Source organism: Ornithorhynchus anatinus, chromosome X5 (genome assembly GCF_004115215.2).
Source record: "Ornithorhynchus anatinus isolate Pmale09 chromosome X5, mOrnAna1.pri.v4, whole genome shotgun sequence".
NCBI classification, from domain to species: domain Eukaryota; kingdom Metazoa; phylum Chordata; class Mammalia; order Monotremata; family Ornithorhynchidae; genus Ornithorhynchus; species Ornithorhynchus anatinus.
Window position 1 is genome coordinate 37120362 of NC_041753.1, and position 19164 is coordinate 37139525.

Sequence of the window (19164 nt, forward strand, 5' to 3'; positions counted from 1 at the left end):
CATTATTCAAGCTCTTCTAAGACATTCACTGAAAGCCAACAGAAGCCTTTTGTGTGCGACCCCCTCTCCCCCCGCACCCTGCCCTTCCACCCAACTCACTGGCAATTCTGAATACTCAAAGCAGCAGGTGCCACTGCAAAGGCTTCTCTGTTGGATTTTAGTCCACGCCAGGGGCCAACCTTTTAAAAGCAATGAGGCAGACTTGAATCAAAAATGGGACTTGATCACCGTCTGCTTTGTGGGTGGAAAAAAAATGGATAAAAAGGATTGCTTTTGAAAATGTCCTATACCCTGAGCCTAAATTTTCCCCTTTTTATATCAAGGTTACCTAAAGAGCGTGTGGGAGGGCTGGGGGGGAGAAAGAGAGGAAAAAATCACCACTAACCCTATTCCCCATCCCGTACCTAAGGTTGCAGCTCCAAATGGAGTTAGTTGGGCTGGTCCACTGTAAGAACAGAACTAACTCCCATATCTAGCTACTATATTCTGGCACGGGACCAGATAAGAAGAAAATGCTTGTGGCGAAGGGTGGGTGAATCTTTACCCCCTTCTGGAAGTTTGCCAGTTGATTCATGGACCACTGGCTGACCGCCAGAAATTCTCCCTTCTGCTTGGATCCTATCCTTCATGAAGGGAGAAATGAAAAATCCTCCATTAGGGATGGTGGACAGAAAGCAGGGAAAAAAAAACAAATCACAGGGATCTGGGTAAAGGTTCTTCTCAATTTAGGAAAAAGCTAAATAGTCTGAGAATTCAAACTTCAAAATTCAAAGTAATTCTAATTAGTCAAAAATACGGATTTACATAGCATCCATTATCAGAATACCCAGGGACCTTTACATGCATGCCCTCACTCCCCAATACACAAACTCATTTGTTTATGGATGCCTTTTGTTTTTGAAGAAGATGCTAGAGACAGTGAGGTCCTATCCATGCATGTGAGTGTGGCTAAAGAAAGAGATGCATGACTGACACTGTCATCCACATTGTATGCACATAAAGACAGTTCCTTGCTGAGCATGACATGTTAACCCTAGGTCATAAGCACATAAGCACAGATTCCTAAACTTAGCCCTCTTTTCAAATCATTTTCTGCAGCACCACATACTCCTCCTGTCATCTCTTAGAATCATCTCACAGTTGTTTTGCCATCAGACATAATTAACGTAAATCAGAGGTGATTATTAAAGTGAGAAACATAATTAAGAAAGCTGCATACTGAAGAGAAAAATAAAACCACCATGCCTCTCCATCCTCACCTCCCCCACCCCCCCAAAAAAGTGCCAGGTTTTGGGTCAAAAGGAGACCAAATTATCAAGTGGACATTGCATTAAATGTGCAGCCCAGACTCAGCAAAGTCTACATGTGGACACAGTTGTGGTTAGTTTTATTGGAATTATTATTCCAGTCATTTTTTGATAGGAATTTTGAAATCTGTCACCTTGAGCGAGGTAGGAGAATAGTCAATACTGATTAACAAGCCACTTTGGAATGCAAGCTGTTTCCATCTTGACACACACAAAAGAAGGACATTCTGCAAGAAAATGCAGTAACATGGAATAGGCCATAAAAATTACAAGAAATACAGAGGCTGTAAATTTGTAAGGAAGTATATTTTAAGAAAATCTATGATGTGTGCATGTAGGTTTGTCAGCATTAGCCATATTTTTTTCTTGTAAAAAAATATTTAACTAAGCACTGTCATTCTAACCCATATTCCTATAAAGCAATGTAAAGAAATATGGAGAAGCAGCAAGGTGTAGTGGATAGAGCACAGGCCTGGGAGTCAGAAGGTCATGGGTTCTAATCCCTACTCTGCCACTTGTCTGCTGTGTGACTTTGGGTAAGTCACTTAACTTCTCTGTGCCTCAGTTAACTCATCTGTAAAATGGGGATTGAGACTGTGAGCCCCACTTGGGACAGGGACTGTGTCCAACCTAATTTGCTTGTATATACCCCAGTGCTCAGTACAGTGCCTGGCACATAGTAAGCACTTAAACACAATAATAATTATTAAATAATAAAAAGGAAGGTGTTTTTCTCCCAGACGAAACACTGTTTAGCTAAATTCTAGGGGAAAAAAAAGCTCTGAAGATCAGATAGCCATTACTATCAGGCTAACTGTATATGAAATATAAAAAAACAAAGAGTTCTTATTTGGCTGTGAAGCACAAACACACTCCTGGTATATCCACTGCATCCAGAGAAGGGAAAGCTTCCTAGAATTAGGAATCCTTGTTGTGAAGGGGAAAGACCTAAGCTGGAAGGAGTAACTTCCAGAATTTGGAGAACATTTAAGCGAACTAGAACTAAGGAAATTTCTTTTTTCTAAATAGCAATATGAAGTAGGTGTTTTTCAATACTTTTGGTTTGGGCTGTTTAAACCTCCAGTTTGCAAAGCAATTTTTTATTGCAATGCTCTTAAAATTGGAAATGCAGATGAAAAGCCAATTTGTAGTGTTTGAACTCTTGCTATATGGATTCTATTTAGTTATCAATGTGATTTAATACAGCCATGCAAATCAGTTGAGGGAAATTGGGTGGCTCTAACAGAAATCATGCTTGGGGCAGATAAGACTAAGTTAAAATGGAAAGTATGACCCACAACATTAATACTGTACTGCTTACCACCACCAAATTCATCACTAGGTCTATGGTAAGAGAGGAAAGGCTAGAGAAGAGTTTGCCTGATAGACATTTTTGTGAACCCTTTTTTTTTTATACCCAAATGTGTGATTTAACGCACTAATTATTTTTTCCCCTCTGAACAGATCACTGTTTAGATTTGGAAAATATTCTGATTCAACCTGTAGTTCACTAATAAGTGGCAGGTGTTCATTAGGATATCTTGATGAGTATCAGTCTAAAAAGCTCACAGTGCAAAATGACCATAAATACACATCCCTAACACAGTGACAATGCGGGTATTTGTGTACAGAAATCAAGGGTGCTTCCCTCTTTACCCCTATTCCCACTTTCATTTTAAGATTTTCCTTTAGTAACATAGAAGACTCAGTACAATAAGACTAAACCACTGAAACCCACCTAACAAAGAGTCACCTTTTAATACTTTTTGGATATTTTTTTCATGCCCAGTGATTTAAACTTGCAAAATCAGCTATCTTAGCAAACTCAGATTAGAGTAAATGGGTTAGATATACCTATAAATTGAGCCAGAATTCTCATGAAGCTTCTCAATTTTAATCACCCAGAACTTGTGACACTTTCCATTTGAAGCTCTCTATGAAGATTAGAATCATTATTTACATCTTGTAGCAGCAGCATGACTTCAACTGATCCATTTTATTAAACATTTCATCTTGAAACTTCTAGTACAAACTGCTTACAAAGGGTAATGCATTTTGTCAAAGTTTTCAAATAGAGGCATTGGTTACTATCACTAATATAATGTAAGCTGTAGGCTGACAATATCATTTTTAAAGAAAATGTGTGTTTCCTGTCTCCTCCCTTCCCTTGCATTAGCCCAGGGCTTTTTGGCTCTATGAGCAGAGGCAAAGGGATGAGGTTAGAGGGGAAGGATATTTAAATCCCTCAAATATTCTGTGGCTTGTAGTGCCAGAGAGAGAGAGACTGTTTTTCATCAGCAGAGCTCTGTGCCTGCTGAGGGCCAAGAAGCCTCCCCTTCCTACGCCACTACCATGACCATTCAGGAACTAACAGAAGCTGAGGCACCCCATTACCTTTGGAAGTTGTGAAGCCTGTTCCTTTTGTGATGGCTCAACCCTGGGCTAAGCTGCTGCAGCCCTGCTCCCTCATCCTGAAATTTATTTTCGTGTCTCTCTCTCCCCCGTTTGACTCTTGGCTCCTTGAGGGCAGGAATGTCTACTAATTCTACTGTCCTCTCCCAAGTGCTTAGTACTGTGCTCTGCTCCTGGTAGACTGTAAGCTCCTTGAGGGCAGGGATTATATAATAATGTTGGTATTTGTTAAGCGCTTACTATGTGCAGAGCACTGTTCTAAGCGCTTGGGTAGATACAGGGTAATCAGGTTGTCCCACGTGAGGCTCACAATAATCCCCATTTTACAGATGAGGTAACTGAAGCACAGAGAAGTGAAGTGACTTGCCCACAGTCAAACAGCTGACAAGTGGCAGAACCGGGATTCAAACCCATGACCTCTGACTCCCAAGCCTGGGCTCTTTCCACTGAGCCACGCTGCTTCTAACTCTATTGGACTCTCCACATTGCTCAGTACAGTGCTCTGCCAACAGTAACTATAAACCCCTTGAGGTCAGAGACTGTATCTACTAGCTCCACTTTACTCTCCCAAGCCCTTAGAACTGTGCATACAATAAGCACTCAATAAATAACACTGATTGGTCAATTCTTATTATAATAATTATATCTTTACTTTCCTGAATTGCTGGATCGTACTTTCCAAGTCTTAGGACAGTGCCCTGCACACAGTAAGCACTCAATAAATATGATTAAATGAATATATAATAATCAGCTCATGCATACTATGGTGTTTTCTTATATTATATTGTTTTTACCATGTCAATCTTTCTTCATGTATCTGTTGCTTCCGTCATCCACCGTGTTCTTAACCTGTGAGTCCCCATATAGGCTGGGGACTATGTCTAAGTTGTCTCCCATTTTACTATTCTCCAGGGCAGTAAATGCTAAATTAATGCTATTGAATGATAATGAATATTGCACAGAATAAGGACATTGTCTTGAATTAGAGGGCTGTTGAGCTTAGGGTAAACACAGAAAGTGCTAAACAGTTTAATAACTCAATTAATCAAATGAATTCATTGAGTGCTTACTGGGTGCAGAACACTGTACTTGGGAGAGTACAGCAGAGTTAATAGACAAGTTCCCTGCCCACAACAAGCTTATAGCCTAGAGGGGCATGCGAGTCCTGGTCCTAGTCAAATCGATCACCAGTAAGGACTAAGGTAGAAAGGTTTTGGACATTAGGCCGTTGTGACGTTATACTGCCGCAACATCACATGCACACAAGCTGTTGCCAGCTCCGAACCACTGCTACCTCTGCAGACTGCTTTGGTTGGGATCCCAGTAGTCCTCTGGGGCTCAGGAAAGTGGGTGGTGGCTATTGAAACTCTATCCTATATGGTGGAGCTGTCTGGGGCATGTGGCAAAGAGTCGATAGGCAGCTCTGCTCAGGAGACAGGGGATGGCTTTACCACGATGGCCTTATCCAACTGTTCTGGCCTGTGTCCAGAGCTCCTGTCACTGTGCCCAAAATCTTGGCCTCTGACACGCTCAATCTCCAGATGGGAAACCTAGATTCAGGGTTGAATGGTCTCTTTAGGAGGTGGTGGTGGTATAGACCTAGAGACAGTGCTGCCTTAGTCTCTGCCTGCACCGGGCCCCACTCATTCCCACCTATCTCAAACCTTAGAAGGATACTTTGAGTACCTAATAATAATAAAAGTACTGGTTAAGCACTTACTAAGTAGCGAGCACTGGAGTAGATTATAACACGATCAGTTCAGACCCAGTCCCTGTCCCAAATAGAGCTCACAGTCTAAGAGGGAGGGAGAAGATAAATTTAATCCCCATTTTACAGATGAGGAAACTGAGGCATGGAGAAGTTAAGTGACTTGCCCAGGGTCACAAAGCAGAGAAGTGGAGGAATTGGGGTTAAAACCCAGGTCCCTCAGACTCCCAGCCAGCACTCCTTCCTCTAGAAAGGAAGTGTCTATTCCCTGAGTGTTGAGTCCCAGACTAAGTGCTTGGCCAAGTACAACAAAAGCAAGAAATCCATTTTCTGCTCTCAAGAAGTTTACAATCCAAAAGGAGATAATTTTTTATTATTATTATTATTTTTACAAATAGTGAGATTAGGAGGATGAATAAGGATATAGCAAAAAGCAGTACAAATGTGTCAGGATGAGAAGAACTTACCTTCTCCCCACCAGGGTGTACTTGGTTCCTAGAAGAAACTCCCCATCCCTTGGTGTGAGCCACTCTCTGCTGTATTGTCTCATTCTTACCTCATTCCTCATCCTACCTTGTAGTGTGCCCATTTCAAAGAAGATATTCCTCTCCTACACTGTGCTCTTACCCTTCTCTTCCCCCTCCTCAAGAATACTTCATTATTACTGATTGTAATTATGTGGTACTAATACTAATACTTGTGGTATTTGTTAAGCAATGTTGCCAAGCATTGTACTAAGCAGTGGGGTATGTACAATCAGATCGAACACAGTTCCTATCCTACATGGGGCTCCCAGTCTAAGAGGGAGGGAAAAGAGAAATTGAATCCCCATTTTCAGATGACGAAACAGGTACAGAGAAGCAGCGTGGCTCAGTGGAAAGAGCATGGGCTTGGGAGTCAGAGGTCATGGGTTTGAATCCCAGCTCTGCCGCTTCTCAGCTGTGTGACTTTGGGCAACTTCTCTGTGCCTCAGTTACCTCATCTGTAAAATGGGGATTAAGACTGTGAGCCTCATGTGGGACAACCTGATTATCCTGTATACCCCAGCACTTAGAACAGTGCTCTGCACATAGTAAGCGCTTAACAAATACCAACATTATTATAGAGAAGTTAAGTGACTTGCTCCAGGTCACACAGCAGGCAACTGTGGGACCTGGGGTTAAAACAACTCTCCTTGGTGGTGGTGCTCTTTCCATTACGCCTCGTTGCTTCACACTGCTTTGTGGTACCAAAAACAATCTTTTATTCCTCTAGACTGTGAGCTCGTTGTGGGCAGGCAATGTGTCTGTTGGTTGTTGTACTCTCCCAAACACTTAGTACAATGCTTTGCATACAGTAAGTGCTCAATAAGTATGACAATGATTTTCTTCCTCAAAAATCCAGGTTCGGAAATTATGAGAGTAAGAACTGTATGTTTTTCCCAGAGAAGTCAATATTTAGAAAATTTAAGCATCAGCATCCCTGGAACGGGAGGGCAGGTTCAGCAAAAAGACAGAGGTGGTAAGAAGAATGTGTTTTGCTTCTGGTGTTCTTTATCAAACCCTCAGTATAGTGGTTAATAATAGTAGCAATTGTGATATTCATTAAGTGTTTACTATATGCCAAGCCCCATATTAAGTGCTGGAACAGATACTCTGTTCTACAGGGGAAGCAGTATGGCCTAGTGGAAAGAGCACAGGCCTGGGAGTCAGAGGACCTGTGTTCTTAACCCAGCTTTGCCATCTGTCAGCTGTGTGACCTTGGGCAAGCCACTTGATTTCTCTGTGTCCAATCTGATTAACTCGTATATATCCTGGCGGTTAGTAGAGTGCCTGGCACATAGTTAAGTGCTTAACAAATGCCACTTAAAAAAAGGTGTGTGGGTCAGGGGTGCTCACAGTCTAAGTAGGAGGGAGAATAGGTATTGAATCCCCGTTTTACAAATTAGGAAACAGGTACAGAGAAGTTGTGACTTACCCAAGATCACACAGCAAGCAAGAGGCAGAGCAGGGATAAGAACTTAGGTACTCTGACTCTCAGGCCTATGCTCTTTTTCACAAAGGCCAGACTGCACCTTCATACTCTGAAAGTGTTCAATAAATACCACTAATTTATTATTTGGAAGTAGGAGGAGGAAGGAAGCAGAATCGGGAGACAAAGTGGTTGGGGAAGAATAGTAAAATATTACCAACCTGATTTTTCTGGGCATATTTCACAGTTTTCTAAATAAATTTTGGCAAGTATTTGCTACATGTCTGAATCAACTACCATATGGTTGCCATTTTACCAAAAGATGATACCACTGTCAGTGTAGTTTTCATCTATGAATCCCTATTTATCACTGGCCCGATGATTCAGAAGAAGCAACAACACAATTTGCCTCCAAGTTTCTCTGTTATCCCTTTGTTCCTTGGCTATAATGAGTCTTCAATTACACTGAGGTTTCTCCTGAAGTTATAATATGCCACAGTTTTACCTCATGCCTTCATAGGGTGACCCCAACAATAGATTTGAAAGAGCAAAAAACAAAGTTAATGGATCCCATCTGTTTCCCAACACCAATAACATTACTGTATCCACAGTTATGTTTAAGCTAACCAAAGGTGGGGTTTCATAACTAATATTTTTTTTTATCACAGCTAGTGCTGGAAAATGAGAGACTAGTTGGGAAGGCTTCCTCATGCATGGGTCCTGATTGATTTTAAGAGAAGCAGTGTGGCCCAGTGGATACAGCACAGGCCTGAGAGACAGAAGGACCTGGGTTCTAATACCAGCTCTGCCACTTGTCTGTTGAGTGACCTTGGGCAAGTCAATTCATTTCTCTGTGCCTCAGTTACCTCATCTGTAAAATAAGGATTAAGACTGTGAGCTCTCTATGGGACAGGGACTATGCCCAACCTGATTGTCTTGTACCTACCCCAGCACTTAGAACAGTGTCTAGTGCATAGTAAGCACTTAAACACTAAAATTATTATTAATAGTAGTTCTTATGATTGACAGCTGCTGTCCAGCAGTATGGGGGCACCCGTGATGGGAGAAGCAGCATGGCTTAGAGGAAAGAGCATGGGCTTGGGAGTCAGAGGTCATGAGTTCTAATAGCTCCCGCCACTTGTCAGCTGTGTGATTTTGGGCAAGTCACTTAACTTCTCTGTGCCTCAGTTACCTCATCTGTGAAATGGGCATTAAGACTGTGAGCCCCACCTGGGACAACCTGATAAACTTCCATCTCCCCCAGTGCTTAGAACAGCGCCTGGCACATAGTAAGTGCTTAATAAACACCATCATTATTATTACCAGTGGAGGAGGAAGAAGGGGAGAAGAGAAGGTGAGATGCAACATCAGCAGGCACATTGCTCTGCCACCTATTCAATCAATGGTATTTATTGTGCACATACAGTGTGCAGAGCACTGTACTTAGCACTTGGGAGTACAATAGTTGATAGGTTCCCTGCCAACAAGGACCTTACACTCATCCTCCCATATGAACCATGAATAAATTTTTCTCTCCCCCCCCACCCTGCACCTTCCCCCTCTTCTTTTAGAGTTATGATTGGCTCTCTGCATACCCAATTCTCAAATGTCTCATTTTATATAGCTTTCCTAAATGAAAAAGCTGCAGGACCCTTGCCTAGAAGGTTCTAGTGAGGAGGTGGGAGAAGGTCATGGGGAGGAAAAACCTGGAATGCTCTGTCAGTGCGGCAGATTGGTGAATGTAAATAACCTCTGGGGAGATTTGGAGGCAGTACCATTAACATTTGTTTTGTCTGAATGACAATCATTGCTAACATGAATTGGGTGCATAACTATTGGAAAAATTATACTTCCTACAGTAAAATTATCTTCACAAGACAGCTTTCTCTATTAAGCATTATCACTAACATTAACAAATCAGTATTAGCAACAGCATTTTTTGAGCACCTACTGTATTCTAAGCACTGTACCATGTGGCTGGGGACATTCAGCAGAATTAAAAAACACAGCCCCTACCCTCAAGGAGTTTATAGTAGAACAGAGGTTGCTACCTACTTTTATACATGGAATGGGCAGGAAGAATGAATTGTAAAGGTAGAGTTGAAATTAATTTTCTCTGTGAATTTGGTTTTAAATCTTTATTTCCACCTGGGTCCCTTTTTTTTTTCTATCAACTAATATCTTAACCCTTCTGTGCCTCACTTTCCTCACCTATTTAAAGGGGATTCAGTAGCTGTTTTCCTTCCCCCTTAGTCAGTGAATCATACTGAGCATTTACTGTGTGCAGAGCACTGTACTAAGCACTTGGGAGAGTATGATATAATTGACACATCCCCTGCCCACAATGAGTTTAGAGTCTACACTGAGCCCCTCTGTGGAACAGGGACTGTGTCAAACCTGATTATCTTGTATCTACCTTAATGCTTAGTGCTTAATAAGCACTTAGCAAGTACCATAGTAATTGCAAGAGCAATTCAACAATAGAGAGTAAACTTCATGGTGTATTACCTTTAAAAATAACTCAAAGAAAAATGTAATGGGTAGATTTGGGGCTGTAAAGAACCTCATAAGAATGAACTAGGTATATGCACAAATAGAAAGTGATAGAAGGGAGAAACGCTATTCATTTTTACACTCAAATTGTTACGCACTGCCCAAGTTTTAATTTGCAGCAACTATAAGGTTCGAGAAACCTACGCTTTTCTCAAATGCCAAAAGCACATAAATCAGAAGATCTGTGGCTTCCACAGTTAACAACTATTTAAAGTGTTCCCAAAATGTTTTCTTCCTACTTTTCATATCCTTCAGTATTTAGTACTCTACTTCCCCCCAAATCTATTGTGAAGCGAAAGAGGGAGCACTGTTTAATTGACTTTGATAATCTAATAAATTATAAGGCTGTACTAAATTTGAATTAGATGTTTTTTGATGCCAAAGTCTTGAAAAACTGGTTGCAAATGCACCTTAGCAGAGTCTAATGAGAAGTATGAAGGAAGTAAAAAATAAAATGAAGCAAATCCAATTCTTTTTGAATTCATGGACACAATCTAGTAAAATAATAATAGTTTAGTTTATATAGTCATTAATTTCTCTTCACCATCATGGATCCTACTGGTGTAAAAAAACTCTTTTTATATCAGATTTTCAGTGAAGCCAAGAACCACCACCATCATTATAGAACTGTAGGACCTAATTAGCCACAACAAATTGGAATTAAACATCTCAATTAAAAGCTGCATGCCTAAGGTCAGCTGTGTCAACTTGTCAGCTGTGTGACTGTGGGCAAGTCACTTAACTTCTCTGTGCCTCAGTTCCCTCATCTGTAAAATGGGGATTAAGACTGTGAGCCCCACGTGGGACAACCTGATTCCCCTGTGTTTACCCCAGCGCTTAGAACAGTGCTCTGCACATAGTAAGCGCTTACCAAATACCAACATTATTATTATTAAGGTGACCAGAAACATCCATTTAGGTGAAACCATTCTGAAATTTCAGGATCTGACTTGGCTCTTGCTTTATCTTCTTCAGGACATATTTATGTAATGAAAAACCTAAAGAAAAATATTTCTACCTATGGACTAGGAGGCAGAATTCCTGGATTTACTTCCATTCATTCATTCAATTCAATTGTATTTATTGAGCACTTACTGTGTACAGAGCACTGTACTAAGTGCTTGGAAAGTACAATTCAGCAATAAAGGGAGACAGTCCCTTGTCCACACCAGGTTTACAGTCCAGAAGGGTGGGGAGACAGACATCAAAACAAGTAAATAGGCATCAATATAAATAAATAGAATTATAGATATGATTCATTACTTTGTCACCTGAGTCAAACCAACAATCTTTTGGGGACTGACTTCTCCCTTCAGCCAAATGAACTTTTAGTAATAATGCTTTGTACTTATACAAAGTATTTAATCCAAAGATTGACAAAACAAATATTCATTGTCATAACTCATCAACTCCCAGCCACTGTACAACCACATAGAGAAGCAGAGTGGCCTAGAGGATAGAGTATAGGCCTGGGTGTCAGAAGATCTGGGTTCCAACTGTAGCTCCTCCACTTGCCTGCTGTGTGACCTTGGATAAGTCACTTAACTTCTCTGTGCTCCAGTTTCCTCATCTGTAATTGGAGATTGAATATCTATTCTCCCTCCCCCTTAGACTGGGAGCCCCGGTGGGACTGGATCTGTATCTAACCTTATTAACTTTAAGCTAACCCTGGCACATCATAATTGTAGTTTTTGTTTAGCACTATTACTGCTGTGCTACTTCACTTCCAGGCCCCATTTGCATGATGCTGGACCTGCAATGCCATCCTGCCTTGCACTATCACAGTGGGAAAGACAGATGCAGTGACAGGATAAAGCCTTCACAAAATGGCAGCTGCTATAACTGTGGTTGCGATTGCTGGACTCTGAGTGGAGAAGAACCTGAACCTCTGTTTCGCTAGCCACAGTCCTTACTGCTTCTTGTTTTGTCCACTTCGTTTTTACTTTGTGTATCTATCCTTGCCTTACATTGTTTCAGTAGTCTTATTTCATCTCTCCTTATGTGTAGGTCACCAGTTCCCTCTCTCCCCTGCTTTTTTTCTTAGACTGGGAACCTTTGGAGGTCCAGAGACCATGCCTAATTCTCACATGCATACTCTTTCCCCACTTAGTACAGCAATTTGCCTCCAGGACACAGTTAATAAATACTATTACTCTTTGATGTTGCTATAATTTCTATTCAACCAATAGGGAAACTGAGACAGAGAGAGATTATTATGTAGTAGGAACAATGGTAGAGTATAGGAGTTCTGATTCCATGCCCTAACACCTACAAATTGAAATTTCCCTCAATTACAATAAAAAAAGCAAATGCATACCTATAAACTTTTTTTAAACTCAGGATTAAACTCATTGGGCAAATATTAGTTTATCTTTCTGAGGACAGCATTCTAGCAATAATGGATAACCCAGACATAAATATAAAGGATGGAAATGAAAGAATGGAATTTCATCAGATAGCAATAACCTTCCCCTTCAGGTTCAGTAATTCACATATTAATCATTTGCTATTCTAAACACTAAGCATTTCAATATGATTCAGTGTGATTCCTTCTATACTTTCCTGGGAATGTCCCATTCTAAGTCAACACCAGTTAGAGAAAAATTTGATTAAAAGGGATTAGCCTTAATATTGATTATTTTGAGTAAGACTCATATTGAGTGGTGCAACTTTAGGTGTGGGATCAGCAGAATGAATCATAATGTGGGATTATCCTACAAATTTGGGGGCAAATTGGAACTGTGAACAAATGTCTTCCTCCTGTCACCAAGTAACAGTACAGTCCAATACTGTGGAACTCAGCCTCTTGGTATGCTAACTCCCTAGTTAATGACTGGAGTAGATATGACATCTATATTCCTTTCACTCTGCATGTAGTAACAGGCTCTTTTTATAATAGATATCTTCAAATCACTGATTTTGAAACTTCATTTTGCTTAACTGATTTTAGTTCCTTTTACTGGAGAAAAAAAAATCAAACTTAAAACTTTTTAACGTGTAAAGTTGAATATGTTGTGTCCTCCCCAGTACTTTCGATCTAGTGTTTCTAGGACATGTACATTTAGGGATCACAATTCACCAGGTGAGCCTAGCCTCCTGCTTAGAATCACATTTACATGGGTAACACAGGATAGAGGCATATCCCAGGTAACAACCACCCCACAATATGCATAACCCAGGAATGCTTCCTGAACTATTTACTGCTTTATCTCAACAGACATATTCCCAGCCCTATTCTACCCAATCACGATGGGTAAGTCCATTTCTTCCCCACTCCCTTCTCCTCTCGAGCTTCCCAATTCCTCCTTTCCCCTGTTCCCAGCCATTCTCCTGACTCCACTTCCCATCTGAATTTGTCCCTACTCTGTCTCCTCAGTCTTTCCTTGTTTGAACTTTAATCATAGCCACAGCTGTTCCTGTGGATGCCCTCACTACTTCCCTTCACGGTTCCCCACCCTTCCTACTAACCAATCCTGGCTTCCCTTGCCCAGCCAAAATCATAAGAATGGGAACTGGAATGGACTAGGGAGGGATGGAGTGAAATAAGAAATGGTATGGTCCCCTCCAACGTTGCCACTGTTACCACTATTTCCCTTTCTGGCTTGTAGCCCACCTCCATGTCCTGGCCAAATTCGTGGGAACAAGGGGAGAGATGGTCAGAGAAGTCACACAATCCTCTCCCAAATCATCACTCTTGCCACTGCCATTGTCACCCACTCCAGTCCATCCCTGTCCCTTCACCATATCTGGAGTGGCGAGGCAGGGCTACAAGCTGAGAAGGATTAGGGGAAGTGGGGAGTGACAGCTATAGCTGTGACCACAGCGAAATAATGGCTATAAAGTTCAAGCAAGGCGGTTAAAAAAAAAAGTCAACTGCCTGGGAGATGTGGAGTGGGAGGGCTGAATTAGGGGTGGAGGGAGTTGGGGCAGGAGGAAAGTTGCTGGGAATAGTGGAAGATGGAATAGGGGAGAGGTGGGAGGGATTTACTTGACTGTAGTAGTCAGGACTCACATTGGGTTTTGTTCTGGAGCAGATTTTAACCAATTGTGTGTAGATCATGGGAAAACATATCCCACAATACAGTTGTTGCCAGAAAAGTTGAAAACCTGAGCTGCACCATGGTAACAGTTTAGAAGAGCACAGGAGGAGTAGGTGCTGAACCCACAAGAGACACTGATTGGAGTAAGAGCCAAGGGTAACCCACATGACATGTTCATTGGGTGAGGAATCAAGAGTCAAGGGAAAGTCCCATCTACAGACTCAACTTGGTTTCAAACATCTGTGACACCTGTATTGAAAAGGGCAGGAAGAAAAGGGAGGAGGGAATTGTGCTAATCAAAGGGAGGAGTTAGGAAGGGCTTGCTGTGGATAGGAGGGGTGTGTAGCATATAAAAGGTAATGACCTTAACCCTTGTCTCCATCATTAGAATTTAAACTCTTTCTAGGCAGGCTAGCACCAAATCATCATCTCCTAGGCTCAAACACCATTGGTGCTTTAAGCACCCTTCCAGTTGCAAAAAAAAAAAAAAAGGCTTGAAGACTGGTAAACTAGATTGTATTATACTCTCCCATCCAAGTGCTTAGTACCTTCGGCTCGGCCACTTGTCAGCTGTGTGACTGTGGGCAAGTCACTTAACTTCTCTGTGCCTCAGTTACCTCATCTGTAAAATGGGGATTAAGACTGTGAGCCCCACGTGGGACAACCTGATTCCCCTGTGTCTACCCCAGCGCTTAGAACAGTGCTCGGCACATAGTAAGCGCTTAACAAATACCAACATTATTACCTTGTTCTGCACACAGTAAATGGTCAATAAATATCACTATTTGTAGCATTCTCTAACCTGGGCTGAGCGGATGGACAGCTGCAAGTGCTGAAAACATTCCCAGGACAGAGGGAGGAAAAGGAGGAGGTGAAAGACTACAAAATTCAGACTCTACCAGAAGCACTAAAATGTCTAAGCCTGGCCGTGGGTTAGGTTTATTGGTAACTTTGGGCCAGTAGGAAGTAGGCTGTAATTTAGCACAACTAGGAAGCATCTTTTGGTATTTTTTGAGCTCTTTATTTCAGAAATGCAAAATCTACTATCTTTCCTTTGTTTTTTATTTAATTACCTTGTTGGATCTCTGAACTTTATACAACTGCCAATCAAATCCTTAGGCAGTTTCACCCAAGCTCTCGAGTGTGGGCTGCTCACTAAGTCATTGTTCCCCAGTTCAAATAGCCTTGGGAATTTAAACTAGGCACAGGTATCTGATTCTCAGCAAAGGCTCATGAATAGCTAAACTAGAGTGATAACCTGAGGGTGGGAAAGAAAGAGGGCTAAAATAATTTGTTTCACACTTTACAACAAAACTAAACTTATGAAAAGAAAAGTTAGAAAATAAACACCAAACTAAGAGCTTAGCCACTCACTTGATACAGAGCCAGATTAATCTTTAATTAATCTTTCCTCTTTGAATACTCAAAATTCTTCCCTGGTATTAGAGAGACTCTTGGTGATTCTTATATAATAAGTCAAAATAAGTGAAAGACCCTCCCCCTTCTCCCATTTCTCCCCCCTCCTGGAAGCTTTGGCACTCTTAGGGTTCAGAACAGCATGGCCGGAAATAATCCATTACTACATTCATACACTCATATTTTTCCTCACTCTGACTTGTCAAATTAACATTCTTGGACAGAATGCCATATGAAAAGTCTTAGCACTTCTTTAGCCTTGTAAAGGAACTCTGCTCCTTCAATCCATCAAACAGATTCTTTACTGAATTTTTTGCCTTAATCTCTAATGGCACTTGAATTGGATTAACTACTATCATGATCAGAAATCACTGAGTTATGGTAGAACCATTTTGGATTCTGTTTGTTTCCCAGTAAAGTGTTCTCTGTGATTTCTCTGTTCAGGTTGAATAATTTGTGTTGATTTTTTTTTAAATTTTAGAAATCCTACTTCCAAGCACAAATTATAAGCAGATGGCTATGCAATTGCTAGACAAATTTTATTAAGACAACTGAATTAAAAGCAGGTTTGGTGTGGTCACAACAGTGGTGAAACACAAAGGTAACTGCTCTGGGCCTTCAACTAAAAGGATGGAAAATAGCTATATCGGAAGTATTGGATTGTGGAAGCTTTGCCACTTTAAAGCTCTCTGCCCAGGAGCATTCTCTGGTTGAATTAGAAGGTTGAGGGCAAACTGGTGGCCAAAGGCTCCCAGGTCATAGAACCCTGGATCAAAATCCTTAGAACAAAGGAAAAGTTAAACAAAATTGCCTCATGAATAGAGATAATTGTACTCATAGTATTTATTTATAATAATAATAGTATTTATGTATACTAAAGCATTAAGTAGTGTCTGGGGAAGGACAGCAGAAGCAAAACACATGTTGCTGGTCCTTGAGGAGCTTGAAACCTAGCGGAAGAGACAGGCTGGAATCAGTATTTACAAATAATGGGAACAGGAGGAAGACCTTTTTAATGATACTCAGTAGGGCAGTTTCTTGGTGGATCAGAAGCATCAACTAGCCAGCTTCCAAGTCCCCTGTTGTACTCTCAAGCGCATCAGCACAGATTAGATGGATCAATATTGTTGTGACTCGCAGTGCATCTCCTTACCTGTTATGCTTCCAAGATCATGTCTGCTGTTCTCCATTTTGTTCTAAAGTCACACTGTGATTCAGGGAATTGATCGCTAGCAATATCAATCAGTGGTATTTACTGAGTGCTTACTGCATGCAGAGCTTTAAAGGTCTTCATCAAAGACCCTAAGGACTGGTTCTGATAAAGATACCAAAGGTGGAAAAAGAGAAAAGGTTGAGAGCCACAGGCCTGTGGATAGGACATGTTCTTAGACATAAAATATATACCCCACACTCCAAAATTAATGTTATTTAAAATCTTCACTCTGAACCAAGAAAATGAAATGCACCCAGGATACAGAGGGACCTCAGCAGTGTCACTGCCTTGGGTAAACCCTGCTGGGGCTACAAGATTTCTGCATCTGAATCGTTCCATCTGGCACTTTCAAAGTAGCACACTTCACTCAAAAAGAAAACTAATGGTCACAAAGCAGTTAGTCCCAAGGGTGCTGGGCCTCTGTTGCCTGGCTATATAAAATAATCAAGGGATCAAGTCTTCAGCAAGACTTAAGTATCCTATTGGAAAAACCTTTCAGGGGATAAATAAGACTTCAACTGAAGAAACCTTTTCTTTGAATTTTGTTATTTTTGGAAAATTAGCTTTACAAAACTCAAACTATGTTTTTAATTACATAAGGCTGTCTGAGAAGGTCACCACCAATTTTTTTTGTTCTTTGTTCACTGCTGTACTGCTGAGTGAATCTGACAAAGTATTTGTTTGCAGTTTGGTACTGACACTAAATGGAAGAGAGAGTGGGTGTCTCAAAAATAATTTCAGCAAAGTTTATTTATATGGTACAAATAGCAGAGCTGGATTTGGGGAGTGGAGATTGCATAGTTTGTAACCAATTAGACCTGACTTTGTGGATAGTTCTTCAACGGGTACTGCTGCATGTTTGGCCCTGACGGAGGAACACAGTCATATTCCAGGTGATTTTGAGGGGAAAATTTTCTAATAGGACATATTTTTCTAGTCAGACACTGAAACAAACAGTATGCTGCCACATACTAAATGGTACCTTTGTACTCTGGAAAAGTTTATTCACCTCACTTGGGTTAACAGTTAACTAGGGAAGCAGCTTGGCCTAGTGGAAAGAACACAGGCCTGGGAGTCTGATGACCTGGATTCTAATCCCAGGTCCTCCACTTGTCTACTGTTCCTTCCTTCATTCATGCATTCAACTGTATTTGAGTGATTACTGTGTGCAAAGCACTGTACTAAATACTTGGGAGAGTATAATGTATGACCTTGAGCAACTTAACTTCTCTGAGCCTCAGGTACCTCATCTGTCAAATGGGTATTAAGACTGTGAGCCCCATATGGGATAGGGACTATTTCCAACCTGATTATCTTGTATCTACCCCAGTGCTTAGTGTAGTGTCAGGCACATAGGAGGCAATACAATTAAACGGTTAACAGCTAAAGAATAAATGGGCTCATTTTGGCTTCTCATGTTAGATTTAATAAACTTTATAATGACATTTTGCCTAGCCTACCACCTTTCTAATGATCAAAAAAATGTAATGGATCTACCAATCTCCCAAAGGGTCTCTGGATTATAACAGTTCCCTTGCTGGTCTATAGTCACTTCTCTGAGGTAATTTCAGCGACCCCATCCTTGGACCAGGAAGTAGGGGGGAGATGTCTCAAGCCATTCCAAATGACTTAGGGAATTTTTATTCCAGTATTTTTCCCAATGAAAGCCACCTGTTTGGGACTGTGCTGGGCAATGGCTAACTGGGAGGCAATGAGGTGGATGTAGATTTAATTTATTTCTGGCCCAAACATAGGGAGATTATGCAATTCATATTATAGTTTAGGCTTGAGCTAGGTCTGTATCACAAAGTGAAATACGATTATTCAGATCATTTGTGGGGGACATCACTGTGGAATATTGATATTCCCCAGATTGGATGCCTTAAAAGTGGATTTGGAGAAAATCTGCCAGCTAAAATGGAATAAGGGAAGCTGCTGCTTTGGGACTCCGATCCGATCACCAATGCTGACAACCATCCCCACATTCAGACCATCAACACGAATTAACTCTTCTAGGTTTCAGACTACATCCCAACCCATAACTGTAACCAATATCCCTTCTTGACATCGACCTGCCAGTTCTGAACACTATCCAATTGGTTTCTGGCCCCTGATTGCTGTTCTGTGGTTCTCCACAGGTTATATCACACAAATATTCCCCAACCTCACCCAGTCACCCCCTACCAACAGCTTCGCTTCCACGGTGCCCAACCCCAAACTAACACACCCTTTCCAGTGGCACATGCAAGGACAGAGAAGCCATATCATGAACCTAAACCTGACCAACTAGTCTTCTTGCAATTCAGTGTTAGTTCCATCACCACTGGGGTTCATATTTCAGCAACATTTCTTAGACACTTATTAGAGACAAGAACATATTGTTGTTTTCCAATTCTCACTCCATAAAACTGGCACTATTCCCTGGGTAAAGATGATGACTTTTCAGGTCCAATTTAGCATCTTTCAACATCAACTAAACTGCCACGCAAAGGTTGCAAGAACCCACAGGCTGAGCAAGGATTCAAGTGGACTAGGAAAACAGTCAGGCTGTGGAGATCATGCCAC

The 19164-nt window shown here is 41.2% G+C and overlaps 1 protein-coding gene across 1 annotated transcript in view; it reads right to left on the reverse strand.

Annotated features, from left to right (window-relative positions):
- The window catches only part of MOB3B (MOB kinase activator 3B), a 190264-nt gene that overhangs the window by 159241 nt on the left and 11859 nt on the right, over positions 1-19164 (reverse strand). The gene's annotated exons all lie outside the window — the stretch shown is intronic.